We start from the raw sequence: 13,538 nt of genomic DNA on the forward strand, positions 1-13,538 counted from the left end.
TACTTTTGATCTTGATATTTATATAAGATGAATGCATAATTTGTTATAGTAATTTGTACACTTGATTATAAGTGTCATTTCCTTTTAAGAAAAATTTTTAGACCCAGTACAATTAATTGATCCACTTTATCCCAAAAATGATTTAAGAAGACGAATTAGGTTTGGGTCCCCACACCCAGGTGGTATCAGAGCAGTAGGTTCCCTAGACTGGAATAGAAGAGAGTGAGCGGGGTAGATTGAGTTTTCTTTCCTTGCTTTTATGGTGCTAGCATGTCTTACTGCTTTAAAAGTACATGTTTACCCGATTATCTGAAATTATTGGAAACGTGTATTACCGAAGAATGAATTAGAACCGATTCTTGATCAGCAGTAAGTTGATCAGAGGAGGACTGGAACAGATTTGTTAGACTTGATTACTAATCATTTTGATAATCAGATATGCCTCATCGAAAAATCCCAGAACAATGTAGTACCTCAAATAATCTGATGGATGTGACAGCGACACCCATGGAAACACTGCTGAAGAGGTTTCAGTCATTCAAACCGCCGATTCTGAAAGGCACTGAGACTTCAGTTGATTGTGAGAGCTGGATTTGATTTCGTCCTCGAAATCACAGTCAATTCAATCAGATATCACATCAGACACAATAAAGAATGGAGAATAGAAGCTGAATAAAAAGACTCACATCAGTGAAATAACTCTGGGAACCTCTGTCTTATGTCTGACTCAGTCTCCCAGGTAGCTTCTTCAGTGCCATGGCGACTCCACAGAACTTTCACAAGCTGAATAGTCTTCGTCCTGACCTGCTTTTCTTTACGATCGAGAATCTGGATCGGCTTCTCAAAGTAACTCAGTGTCTCGTCAAGTTCGGCCTCATCTGGCTGAATAATATGTGAAGCATCTGGCATATAATTTCGCAATAATGATACATGAAAGACATCGCGTGTCCCAGATAATGAAGACGGTAAAGCGAGTAAATAGGCACGATCTCCTATCTTCTCTAGAATCTCGTACGGCCCAATATCACGTGGAGACGACTTCACTTTCTTGCCAAATCTGACAAAACCTCAGAAAGGTAAAATCTTCAAGAATACTCGGTCTCCTGACTAAAATACCAATGGTCTACATCGAACATTGGCATATTTGGCTCGTCTGTCTTGAGCTGTCCTCATTTCTAACGAAGCAGTTTCACTTTATCAGTTATGTCTCTACTCATATCAGGTCCAATCTCAGGAACCTCAGAGATATCGTCCCAATAAAGAGGGGATATGAATTTCTTACCGTACAACACTTCAAACGGTATCATCTATATACTCTCTGATAGTTATTGTTGCACGAAAACTCACAAAGTGGCAATAAATCCTGCCAACTAGTGCTAAAATCAAGTACTACAGCTCTAAGCATATCCTCCAGTGTCTGGATCGTCCGCTCTGACTGTCCGTCAGTCTGTGGATGATATGCGGTAATCAGATGTAACTTCGTACCTAGAACCCGCTGTAAATTCTACCAGAAGTACGAAGTACACCGAGGATCACGGTCTGATACAATCAACTTCGGCATTCTAGGCAATCTGACTAATTCTCTGACATAAATCTCTGTCATCTGATCATGTCTGTACGTTATCTTGTATGGAATAAAACATGCGGATTTGGTCAATCTGACAATCACGACCCAGCTCGCATCACAACCTCGGGAGGCTCTCGGTAGTTTTGTTACAAAATCCATGGAAGTGTGTTCCCATTTCCATTCAGGAATAAATAAGCTCTGTAATAATCCCCTTGGTTTCTATTTTTCTGTCTTTACCTGCTGGCAATTCAGACATTTCAATACAATTTGGTAATATCTGATTTCATCTGTTTTTTTTCTCAAAAACTGCCTTTTCAAATCACTGTACATTTTTCTGTCACCAAGATAAATACGAAATCGACTACTGTACACTTCAGACAATATCTGTCGTTTCAAATTTGAAATATTCGGCACAATAAGATGATTACTCACATATAACACGCTGTTTCAAATCTGATATTCTGATCGATGCTGATGCGAACACGGGTGGTCAAGCTCCAAGGAAAGCATGGGATCTGTTAGAGTTTCCAGAGGGACCAATTACGAGGGGATGATTGAAGAAGTTCAAGGAAGCGTTGCATGGACTTATGAGCCAAAGAGAAGGACTTACAAGTGGGGTGCAGAGTGCGGAAGGCTTCGTGATGCATGGGAGTATGTGTGAGGGCCAAAGGAATATCATTCAAGCACATTTTTGAAGGACTGAGGCTACACGGACCCAAGCACGGACCTGTACAAGGGGTCCGTGTCCATTATATCCGAGAATGAAGAAATCCAGAGTCTACACGGACCCGAGCACGGACCTGTACACGGGGTCTATGTTATTTGTTTGCTGAAGAGTTTTTTTCCCGAGTGTTCACGGACCCGTACACGGAGGCCTACACGGGGTCCGTGTCTGAGACGGCTTGGCGAGATTATTTCCTAATTTAGTGTTTTTAATATTTTGCCAACTAGATTTTGGGTATCTTGATTATGTAAAACATAATGAACTAAATCTGAAGACACAATTCAGATTATTATTGATAGTTTATCAAAATTTTGGGATTTTCTCTCAAAATTTTTCAAAGCTTGTGTTCATCAAAAATCAAACTTATCAAGATTCGTTCTTGTGTCGTTTGTCGATTGATTTCATACAGATTGTCAAGGAAAAGTTCTTTGAAGGTTCGTCTGTTTCTCAATTGTTTATTGTGAATATTTGTTGCTAAGTTTCATTTAGAGATGAATATCACAAAACCATACTTGATTCAAAAGATCGGGACAACACGAATTCTTCGTTCGTTATTGAATTGAGGGCGTGATTCTTATTTAATCGTGTTTGCTATTCGTTCGTACAAATATTCACATCATTTGGTATCAGAGCTTAGGTTCATTGAATTCAAGTAAGTTATCATGTTCTTAAATTTTCAGATCTGTGTTAGTTCTTTGTTCGTTTTCAGATATGATTTCTGTTCTATCGTTCTTCGTATTTTTTTTCATGAATCAGCGATTCTCGAAATTTTTGGTTTTTTTTTGGGAATTTTCGAGTAGTACTCAGCCAAAAAAAAAAAAAATTACAAAAACTCTGAATATTCACCATTAATTCTTTTCGGTATTTTGTTCTATTCCCTTTTGTGAGTCATATACACTTGTCTCACACAGTAAAAAAAATTTATTATTTACCTTAAAGTTTCTTGTCTACACAGTCCAAGTGAGTCGATCACAATTGTTCACAAGTTGAACTTGATTGTTTGATATACAAATACAAAGCTTGAGCACACTTTCGAGGGTACTATCAAATTTGAGTGAAAAATACTTGAGTGCAAGTGTATTTTCTTTGGAGTGAACGGTGTGTATTTGTTGTGAGCAAAAAAATAAGAAAGGAGAGACGAGTGAATTTCTTTGGAGTGACCGTGAGAATTTGGGTGTGGAACATTTTGTTTTCTACTAACGTTTTCTTGCAGGTACAAATTTGAAATTAAATGGAGAGGGAGGTAGGAGATAATTCGAACCAAGGATTGTTTAAGGTTCAAATGGAGGCGTTGTTTGGGCATTTTAGTAGGATGATGAGGAATGAATTAGAGCCCTTACATGAGAGGTTGGATAAGCTTGAAATTAGTGCTAGTGGGAGTAATCCAAACCTAAGGATTTGGGTAGAGAGGATGAGGAATATGATTTGGTGGGAGACGAGGAGAGTCAAAACGAAAATTGGGGTAGGAATGGAAGAGGTAGAGGATTCGGTAGAGGAAGAAAAGAAGCCGTACGGGGTAGATATGATGGGGATAGGGAAGATGGTAACATGGGTAGTATTAAGATGAAAATTCCATCATTCCATGGGACCCGAAGGCGTACTTAGAATGGGAAAAAAGGGTAGAGTTCGTGTTTGAATGTCACCACTACTCCGAACAAAAGAAGGTGAGGTTGGCGGTGGTTGAATTCTTAGACTATGCTCTCATTTGGTGGGATCAATCAGTGACCACTAGAAGGAGGTATAATGAGAGACCCATTGAAACTTGGGATGAGATGAAGAGGGTCATGAGGAAGAGGTTTGTGCCCAATCACTATTATAGGGAGATGTTTAAGAGGTTACAAACTTTGAGGCAAGGGTTGAAGAGTTTGGAGGACCACTATAAAGAGATGGAAGTAGTCATGATTAGGGAAAATATTGAGGAAGATAGTGATGCGACCATGGCACGTTAACAGGGAGGTACAAGATCAAGTGGAGCTTAGGCACTACTTGGATCTAGACGAGATGGTGCAAATGGCCATACAAGTGGAGCAACAACTCAAGAGGCGAGTAGTTGGTCGCACCAATCAAAGTGGGAGTTCGTCATCTTCTTGGCGACAAAATGAGGCAATACGTGATGAAAGTAAAGTGGTGACCAAACTCAAGATGGAGACCAAGTACGAAACGCCTAAGCATGGAGTGCAAGGTAAATCTGAAACTCCTCTTACTCGATCTAGAGATACTAGATGTTTTAGGTGTCAAGGGTTGGGTCATATTGCTAGTGAATGTCCTAATAAGAAGGTGATGATTTTAAATGATTATGGTGAGTATGAATCACATAGTGAGGGTGAGGATGATGATGAGATGCCTGCGTTAGGAGGATCCTGATGAGGGATATGAGGCGGTTGTAGGTGAAGCCCTAGTGACTAGGCGTATCATGAGTGCCCAAGTCAAGGAGGAAGAGACTAACCAAAGGGAAAACTTGTTCCATACTAGGTGCTTTGTGAATGGCAAGGTTTTCAATTTTATCATAGATGGGGAAAGTTGTACTAATGTGGCTAGTAGTGAGATAGTAGAAAAATTGAGTTTACTTACATTAAAGCATACTCAACCATATAGACTTCAATGGTTGAATGATTGTGCGGAGGTGAAGGTGAACAAACAAGGTTTGGTGTCTTTTTCTATTGGGAAGTATGTGGATGAGGTCTTTTGTGATGTGGTGCCCATGAATGCTTGTCATATCCTTTCGGGTATGCCGTGGCAATATGATAGGCGGGTGACACATGATGAGTACAAGAATAGGTATTCATTTATGTTGAAGAAGGATTCCATTGTTTTAATTCCATTGTCCCCAAAGCAAGTGTTGGAGGACCAATTGAAAAAAAAAAAGAGAGATGCGGCCGAAAGAGTGAACCCAAGAGTGAGGTGGCCTTTGAAAGTAAAAATGAAATGACTGAAAAAAAGAGTGATAAAAAGAGTGAGATAGCCATACAAAAGAAAAATGAGAGGAAGGAAATTGAGAGGAAAAAAAATGAGAGGAAAGAGGCCAAAAAGAAATCATACATGGCCCAAAAGAGTGAGTTGAAACATTTAATGCACACACATGAACCACTTGTGTTGATTCTTTACAAAGAGATTCTCCTTAACACAAGTGATATAGCCGAGTCCCTTCCGAGCATTGTTGTTTCACTTTTGCAGGAATTTAAAGATGTGTTTCCGGAGGATTTACCTCAAGGCTTACCACCATTGAGGGGAATAAAGCACCAAATCGATTTTGTGCCGGGGAGTGCATTGCCAAATCGTCCAGCCTATAGGAGCAATCCGGAGGAGAATAAGGAGCTTCAACGATAGATAAGTGAGTTGTTAGATAGAAGTTTTGTGCGTGAGTCCATGTCACCTTGTGCTGTACCTGTTTTATTAGTCCCTAAGAAATATGATTCATGGCGTATGTGTGTAGATTGTAAAGCAATCAATAACATAATCATTAAGTATAGACATTCCATACCTAGACTAGATGATATGTTAGATGAATTGCATGGTGCATGTATTTTAAGCAAAATTGACTTGAAGAGTGGATATCACCAAATTAGGATGAGAGAAGGTGATGAGTGGAAAACTGCTTTTAAAACCAAATACGGGTTATATGAGTGGATGGTCATGCCATTTGGCTTAACAAACGCTCCTAGCACCTTTATGAGGTTAATGAACCATGTTTTGCATGAATACATAGGAAAATTTGTTGTTGTTTACTTTGATGATATCCTAGTGTATAGCAAAAACTTGGATGAGCATGTTAATCACTTGAGACTTGTGCTAATCACACTAAGGGCTGAAAATTTATAAGCTAACTTAAAGAAATGCGATTTTTGTACAAGCAAACTTGTCTTCCTTGGTTTTGTGGTAAGCTCGCAGGGAATACATATGGATGAAGACAAGGTAAGTGCTATTCGAGATTGGCCAACGCCTACTACTGTTGGTCAAGTCCAAAGTTTTCTTAGACTTGCAAGCTTCTATAGGAGGTTTGTTAAGGATTTTAGCACACTGACAGCACTGATGACAGCGGTAATCAAGAAGAACATTCCATTCCATGGGGCGTGGAGCAAGAGAAGTCCTTTAATATTATCAAACAAAAATTAATTAATGCTCCTTTACTTGTTCTACCTGACTTTACTAATACATTTGAAATTGAATGTGATGCTTCAGGTGTAGGTATTGGTGGAGTGTTGATGCAAGGAGGGCGGCCGGTGGCGTACTTTAGTGAGAAGTTCAATGGAGCAGCGCTGGACTATCCAATGTATGATAAGGAGTTCTATGCACTTGTGAGGACTCTAGAAACATGACAGCACTACTTGAGGCCTAAGGAGTTTGTGATTCATACGGATCATGAGTCTCTAAAACACCTCAAGGGGCAACAAAAACTGAACAAGCGGCATGCCAAGTGGGTGGCATTCATAGAGACATTCCCCTACATCATCAAGTACAAACAAGGTAAAGAGAATGTAGTGGCTGACGCACTATCAAGGATGTTAAACATGGATGGAAAAAAGAAGGCTGAATTTGTTAGGGGTTTGCATCAAAAGGCCAAGGCCAACATTGAGAAGAAGAATGAGCAATATGCCAAGAAAGCCAACAAGGGGAAGAAGAAGGTGGTCTTTGAGAAGGGTGATTGAATATGGCTACACTTATGGAAGGAATGGTTTCCCGAGAAGCGTCGTTCAAAGCTATTACATAGGGGCGATGGACCATTTCAAGTTCTAGAAAGGATCAATGACAACATCTACAAACTCGATCTACTAGGTGAGTACAACGTGAGTACCACTTTTAATGTTAGTGACTTGTCGTTGTTTGATGTAGGTGAAGAGCAAGATTTGAGGACAAATCCTTTTCAAGAAGGGGAGGATGATGCGAACACGGGTGGTCAAGCTCCAAGGAAAACATGAGATCCGTTAGAGTTGCCAGAGGGACCAATTACGAGGGGACAATTGAAGAAGTTCAAGGAAGCGTTGCATGGACTTATGATCCAAAGAGAAGGACTTACAAGTGAGGTGCAGAGTGCGGAAGGCTTCGTGATGCATGGGAGTACGTGTGAGGGCCAAAGGAATATCATTCAAGCACATTTTTTAAGGACTGAGGCTACACGGACCTGTACACGGGGTCCATGTCCATTACATCCGAGAATGAAGAAATCCATAGTCTACACGGACCCGAGCACGGACATGTTCACGGGGTTCGTGTCCTTTGTTTGCCGAAGAGTTTTTTTCCCTGAGTGTACACGGACCCGTACACGGAGGCCTACACGGGGTCCGTGTCTGAGACGGCTTGGCGAGATTATTTTCCTAATTTAGTGTTTTTAATATTTTGGCAACTAGATTTTGGGTATTGATTATGTAAAATATAATGAACGAAATTTGAAGACACAATTCAGATTATTATTGATAGTTTATCAAACTTTTGGGATTTCCTCTCAAACTTTTTCAAAGCTTCGCTTTGTGTTCATCAAAAATCAAACTTATCAAGATTCGTTCTTGTGGCGTTTGTCGATTGATTTCATACGGATTATCAAGGACAAGTTCTTTGAAGGTTCGTCTGTTTCTTAATTGTTTATCGTGAATATTTGTTGCTAAGTTTCATAATTTAGAGGTGAATATCACAAAACCATACTTGATTCAAAAGATCGGGACAACACGAATTATTCGTTCGTTATTGAATTGAGGGCACGATTCTTATTTAATCGTGTTTGCTATTCGTTTGTACAAAGATTCACATCAGATGCCCTGCTTTGACTATCGATATTGAGTTTTGAGCATTCTGATTAACTTTCTGAGCCGCTGTAATTCTCAAAATCAATTCTGGTTCGGCCTGAACAACATATAATCTCAACGGGTTACAATCTGTTTCAAACACGAATTCAGAACAATTGCAATATTCAATCAGATTCAAAACACAAATCATCAATACTGATCTGCTAAACTAAAAAAAACTACAATTTCTGACAATGCTATCGGTCTTGGCTAACTGATCACATCTTCAACGTGTTTCAGAACACCCGCTATATCATATTCGAATATAATGTGCCCCAAACAATACAATCTCTCTCAGCCAAAGCTCACAATTTGCATGCCATTTTTCTACTCTCGAGATACTCAACTAAATTCTCAAATGTTCAGCATAATCAGTCATATTCTTCGGATATATCAGAATGTAATCGATAAAATACTCATAAAATCATCAAAGTACTTGTGAAATACACGGTTCATTGAATTCATAAACATAATGAGAGTACCCCAAGGATAACACTGGGTCTAATGTAATCCTTGATCAATAAATATTCAAGCCGGTCATACAACTCTTTCAATTCAGTCAGTACCATTCTTTCCAGCATTTTAAAGATAAGAACTGTGCCTGGTAAGCATTCATGTAAGGCTCGAGATTATTAGTTTTTATTGGCGTACGACTCGGAGGATATGAGAATGCATGTCATAAGATGAAAGTACAAAATATTTCATGTATGAGAGGCCGCACCCGCGCTTAGAACAAGAGTGCACCCGCGGTCATAGATTGTGGATTTTAGCAAGAAAAATCGAAGCCACACCGCCCCCGCGGTGCTAGGAGACACCGCACCCACGGTGGATGTCCAGTAGGGTACCTAAATTTGACATTGCGAGACCGCACCCGCGGTGCAAGTAGACCGCACCCGCGGTGACAAGACTGCACCCGCGGTCTTGCAGGGGCCGCACCCGCGGTCGTCACTTTTAAAAATTAAAAGGCATGCCGAAAGCATAGCGCACCCGCGGTGCTAACGTGACCGCACCTGCGGTGCTGCATGCGAGAAATCCACCGTCTCTTCTTGACTTGACACATGGCACATATATATAGATTTGAGCTGAATCTTCATTCTCTTCATTCCAGCAACCGACGACCGAGAGCTCCTTAGAAATTCCTCACATTTCTTCAAAGTTTGAGGTAAGATTTCTTGAGATTGAGCTATTCAAATTTTATACCAAATAGAGATTATTGATCCTTGCATCGAGAGCTTTAAAGTGATGTAAGTTTCATTCAATTCCTGCATGATTTGAGATATGAGTGTTGGAGAAACTTTAATACGCTCATAGATATGTGTTCTTAAGATGATTATGAGTGTATATTCGAAACCGGGACGAAGAATTGATATCGAACTCAATTGTTATGATTTTCAGCATATTCTTGATTGAGCATGTTCAGATTTTAGAACTTGGAATGTACTATGATGCTGATTTTGAGTTGAGATTGATGAATATCTGATATATGTTAAGAGTTGATCATGTTATGTTGAGAATTGAGTGATCGGTATTGAGAAATTACGCCGTTATACCGCTGAATTATATCAGAATCAATTACTGAATTGTATATTGAGTTAGGAATTGATAGAAGATATATCAACATTGTCATTTCAGATTTGGATTGACAGATTCGATACCAACTTGAGACTTCGATTTCTTCCAACGACAAGAAAGGTATAATACATGTCTTGTTTGGGGAGATATAACTCAAATGAGATTACATTTGAGTTTCCCAACCAAAACCACATACGAGATTTATTGTTTATCTTGAATTATGATTGTGATTTGTTTATAGAATTTTATTCAAATCTTTTGAGATGTTTATGCATTGTTTACAGATTGTTATGCATTGCATTTAAGATAGGGAGTCTTGACAGAAACAGTCAAACTTCTAGATGTTCGGTGATATCACAGTTTAGGAGAAGATTCGTCTCCTATTGTAGATGTGGATACAAATCAGGCCGTAGTCTAGGAATAAGACGTACCGTCACCCCGATTGTGAGGGTAGGTGATAGATCGTGTTATTCACACCGAGATCCCTAGAGTTCTAGTCGAGTCGAGTCCAGACATGGTTTGATTCGCATTGCATTGCATGTTTATATGGATGACATTCATTATAGCATGTTTCATGTTTAGCTTGATATATGCATGTATACATGTTTATACTGGGATTTGTTCTCACCGGAGTTTCCGGCTGTTGTTATGTCTGTATGTGTGCATAACAACAGGTGGGGCAGGATCTGGGTCGAGACAGAGACGAGATTGATATAGCGTGGAGACTACGGGCGCAACAGAGGACTAGTGGTTTTTGGTAGACTTGGACTATTTGTATTTGGTATTGTATTAAACACTAGTTGAATTTATGTATTAGAACACGACATGTTTGTATGTTGTAAAATAAATAAAGACTTTACGTTTGTTTATATAACATTAGAATGAATGTTGAAAAGCGAAAATTTGACCCACTTTTTTTAATATTAATGATCCATTTAATCCCAAAGAAAAGAGTTAGAGCCCGGGTCCCCACAATTCAATAATGAAGTCTATCTCTCTGACTGGAGGCAATTCTGAAATCTTCTCTGGGAAACTATCAGAAACCCATATACAACTGGCAAATCAGCCAATGATAGGCTCGATTTCAGTATGTCAGCTGAATACATAAGAAATCCCTCTGTTCCTTTCTGTAATAATCGAGTCATCAACATCACAGATGTCAAAGGAATTCTAGATCTAGAATCCTTATCGTAGAATTTTCCACTCATCGGTCATATCTGGTCTGAATCTCATTATCTTCTGGAAAAAATCAACGGTAGCTCTGTACTTGGTCAATATATCAATACCGATAACAAAATCAAAATCGAACAACCCAAGTACTATACCATCTAACTCAATCTCATGCTCGTCATACTATAGCATACAATGTCTCGCAGATATCACTGATACAAAACCTCTCCCCAACGGTGAAGAGATCAATACTACAGCAGATAAGGACTCAATAGACAAAGCATATATTAATGCAATTCATTCAAAGATAATCGTATGGAATGCATTAGTATCTATCAATACATATGCAAAATAACCATACAGGAAATTACCTGCAACTACATCGTCAGGTGCGTCCTGGCCTTGGCTGTGATTGAGGAGTCGTTGGTGGTGACTTGAAAGAGTGAACACCCAATGATTGTCTATCAGGCGGTGCCACTGATCCAGATGATTCTGTTCTCAGGGGTCCCTGGAACCTCGTTGTGGACAAACTCTAGCAAAGTGTTTTGGCTGTCGATAGACATGGCAACTACCAAACACACCTCGGCATTGCTCTATGGGATGTCTCCCTCCGCAAGTTCTGAAAGGGATCGATTTTAGGTGTTCAAATGCGCAACGAAAGTTCAAAATTTTCGAAAATCATATTTTCAAGGGCAAGAAATTCGAACACCTCATTTACTTGTGTGTAGCATATACGAAACACGAAATGTCATACATAGGTTGTTTAGAAATATATCTATCAATCACAATAGATTGATGATGGCTCCAACCAAGTTGTAAACAACTTGGCTCTTGAAGGGATGAACTTCTACAAGCTTCCTTTGAACACTCCTTGTTAAAAAATCAAGCCCACCACCAACTAGGAAGATCCCCTCATATTTTGCACTAGAAAAATATGAGGATTTTTCTTTGAGAAGTAAGTATTTTCTCCAACAATTGAAGAACAAAAATGGAGAGAAAAATGAGGAGAATTCTCTTGCAATTTTCGGCCAAGTGAGGTTAGGGAGACAAGGGGGAAGACTTTTCTTGGTTGTGGAAAAAGGTAAAGCAAAAAAGTTGCATGCCAAGCCTTGGTTATACAAAAAGTTGTCTCCCAACCTTTCACCTCCCATGCATGCAAATCTATTTGGGTTATTTAACAATTAAAAAATCCATGGACTTAAATTTAATTATCTCAAACAAATTTGATACTAATTAAACATTACTTGAATTTACTCAAGCCCACTAGTTAATTAATTATTTTCTATTGGGCACTACAAGACCCAATATTATTTAAATAATTCAACACTTGAATTATGATAAACATAAAATTTGTACATTAATTAAATGTTTTATAATATAAATATATAGTTTTTGTTTTATTAAATGTTTAAATATTATATGTTTTATAATAAATTGTATAAATTATAAGTTGTTGTGTAATTATAAGTTTTTATTATTTTTACAAGTTCGATAAAAGAAGAATAACCTTGGCGTTGCAAATGAGATTAAGATGATTCTTGGACCTGTAGAAAGTTGATGTTAATATCTACAATATTGGTGGCAAGCATCAGATAAAAATCCTCTTACAATTGGGATCAAATTAAGTAACAAATAAAGTTACCAAATGAGTGGCAGTTTTACCATGCTCTAGTATTTTGACCATATCTCTCAAATTACTTGGTCAAATGGTCTGAAAAAAATACCACAACTAGACAACTCAATTATCCACATGTTTCTTTTTATGTGAAGAAGCACATTCGAAGAAGAAGATTTTCAAAAGTGATGTGTAATATAATATAATATTTTGGAACACCAATGAAGACTTATGTGTAAAAAAATAATATTTTATTTGTGGTTGTCTCCCCAAATTTGGCTATAAATAGGGGTGCATTGTAATGTATTGAGATATCCCTCATTCTATGAACAAACATTTGAGTTTATAATATTTCTCTCTATATTTTTCCTTTATTTCCTCATTTAAATATAATTAGCATGTTAATTTCATATTTAAAGTTTTACACTTTGAATAATGAATAGCTAACTTCCTAAAGTTGAGATGGAAAGGTGAAACTCTTGGCATGATAATAAGGTTACTAAAAGGTAAGAATCTATGTTTTATATTATTTAATCATTATTTATTGTTTATGTTATATTTATTTCTTTAAGCATTTTTATACCCTACTTATAAGTGGGAGTTTTGATTTATTGTTGCTATAAGTTACACTAAATTCTTGGAACCATTTAAATGTTAGTTTGGTATTACCAACCATTTAAAGTGGATGTCTTGATTTATTATATATGAATATATTATACTATTAAATTACTTATTATTTGGAACCATTTAAATGTTTGTTTGGTTTTACCAACCATTTAAAGTGGGAACCTTGATTTACTATATATAAATATATCATAATATTAATTTCTTGGTACCATTTAAATGTTAGTTTAGTTTTACCAACCATTTAAAGTGTGAACTTTGATTTAGTGTTTAAAAATATATATATAGCACAATAAATACTTGACAACATTTATAAGTTTTAGTATATATTATATACTTATAAGATAATAATATATAACATAATATAAATATGATTATTTAATATATTGGAATTATTTTATTAAGTGGATTTCAATAATGTTCGTTAATGTTAACTTTATTAAAATACCAAGAGTGGATCCTTTAATCTCAACTACTTAAATTAAAATT

Source organism: Primulina eburnea, chromosome 4, assembly GCF_022965805.1.
Source record: "Primulina eburnea isolate SZY01 chromosome 4, ASM2296580v1, whole genome shotgun sequence".
In the NCBI taxonomy this organism is placed as follows: domain Eukaryota; kingdom Viridiplantae; phylum Streptophyta; class Magnoliopsida; order Lamiales; family Gesneriaceae; genus Primulina; species Primulina eburnea.